The 2,056-nt window shown below is 41.1% G+C and overlaps 1 protein-coding gene across 1 annotated transcript in view; it reads right to left on the bottom strand.

Moving 5' to 3' along the window:
* Positions 1-2,056, bottom strand: part of LOC106529447 (uncharacterized) — an 81,560-nt gene that overhangs the window by 16,345 nt on the left and 63,159 nt on the right. The gene's annotated exons all lie outside the window — the stretch shown is intronic.

Raw genomic sequence — 2,056 nt, 5'->3', positions numbered from 1 at the left:
TTTATCTACCTTATTTAATTAACACGTCATATAACAAACATAAAAGTATTATAAAATAAGGAAACCCTACTACTCTGGTGTTGTTTGTAATATCAGTACTAAACAATAACTATAAATTTCTTCAACTCCACCCCCTGTTAACAATAAGTGTTAATTAGGTGTCAACGATAGCCATGTGATGTGAGTATCAGTCACATGGAGGCAGGGCTTAAAAGCCTGAATTTTGCCTGAAACAGACTGAAGAAGTCTCTTGGAGAAGAGACGAAACGTTTCATTAGAGRAGAACCCGTCCAGAAGACCTATACAATTTTTTTTCTTTTTGATTTTTTACCTGGATTACTGAGATGCATCAGGATATTGTTAAATATTGGAAAGATCTGTTTGCACCCTCAAAGAGTTTCAGCCTAATTCAGTCCATCTAAAGAGAACAGTCTCCCTATAACTTTCACAGCTACAGACAATTTCAAAGACCAAACCACACAGGTACATGTGGACCCCATGTCGAGGATATGCTACCACTGGTGCCTCCACAATCCACCCAGGACCCCAGTACGCTGCTACCACAGCAATAAACCACCTCACTCAATGTGTGGATTCTCACTTTGCTGAAAATGTCAAGTAGGGGTCTCTGCAGAACATGTTGTCCTGTGGCCTGTGAGACTGCCGAAATCATGATTGGCGGAGGTCTTAAAGTGGATCTAAGCATTGAAGTCATAAAATCATTTTTATTTCAGTAAGTTCAACTGCAGTTATAAACATATTTAATGTTTTTCCTCACTTTTTTCAACTTAACATTGATACACATCTGTCCTACACCTTAGATCACAATTATTGGCAAATGTCTAAATGTGCAAATTAGACAATGATGTCATCTAGCAACTTCTAGGACTTTCCTTGCTGAAGAGTTGGCAACAGTGAACCCATTCAAACAGTTCTATTTCCATGTAAAGTAGAGCTGGTAAATCTGGTTCACTTTATGGAACCGGGTTAATCTGAGTCAATCACTAACATAACCAAGTCCATGTAACCCTGTCCCACCATTAACAAAAAGTTTATATATATATATATTGTTTATAAATGAGAGAAAGAGAGAGAGAGATATGTCTTGCTAAGTTAACTACTGGCTTTGGAGAGCAGATCATTTTCAGCAAACTGACATGCAAAAAGACTTATTGTTCAGAGTGTCGCTGCACAGAGCTGCTCTGCTTGGCATGAACAAACACGCCCACAAAATTTAAAACCAATCACACAATGAGAGCTACAAGGTCCGCAGCGTGAAGTTCTTACTGGGCAGTGCAGATGACAGCTGTCACCGGGGGATATAGCAGACATAAGTTACAGCAGGATGACTAAGACGTGTGACTTGAATTTTAAACTATCCTTTAAAGAAGGGATAGTCAATTACGGTCCACAAGGTCTGCAGCCTTGCACGCTTTACTTGTTTATCTTCTCCGACACACCTGATTTGAATGAATGGATGATTTTCAGGCTTCTGCAGAACTTGGAAGAGGTAATTCACTGAGTGAATCAGGTGTGTTAGAGAAGGGAAAAAAGTAAAACATGCAGGGTTGCGGACCTCAAGGACCGAAATTGATTATACCTGCTTTAAAGCCTTTCTATTTTTGTCTGAATGTTACCTAGAAACAGGGTGAAGTGGGGTTCACGTTGCCTAAAATCACCTGTGAATTCTAGAAGATTAAGCTGAAGATTCTGGGTTTCAGTAAATCCTCCCTATGTGGGGTGCGTTCCTATGATTGGCTGAAACAAGGAAGAGTTTTGATTGGTTGCAGATTGTGCTCTGTAAAACATGGCATGTGTGAGTTGAGTTGAGACAAGTCATGGAAGTCTTATGGTGCGTTCACACCGAACGCGATTTCAGCGTCAGGAGCAGCAGGTTTACATGCAAAGTCTATGGTGGACGTGCTTCAAGCAACGTCGGGAAGGGCTGCGGCGCCTCAAGCACGATTAGAGCAGCGCGATTTGAACGATCTGAGCGTTCGACGCGCTGAGGCGCAAATCGCTGAAGTTAGAAAATCTGAAGTTTTGCAGCTCGACG

The sequence above is a fragment of the Austrofundulus limnaeus genome, unplaced genomic scaffold (assembly GCF_001266775.1).
Source record: "Austrofundulus limnaeus strain Quisiro unplaced genomic scaffold, Austrofundulus_limnaeus-1.0 Scaffold444, whole genome shotgun sequence".
Lineage (NCBI taxonomy): Eukaryota > Metazoa > Chordata > Actinopteri > Cyprinodontiformes > Rivulidae > Austrofundulus > Austrofundulus limnaeus.
The sequence above is the reverse complement of the archived record's forward strand: the minus strand, read 5'-3'. Positions and strand labels throughout refer to the sequence as shown.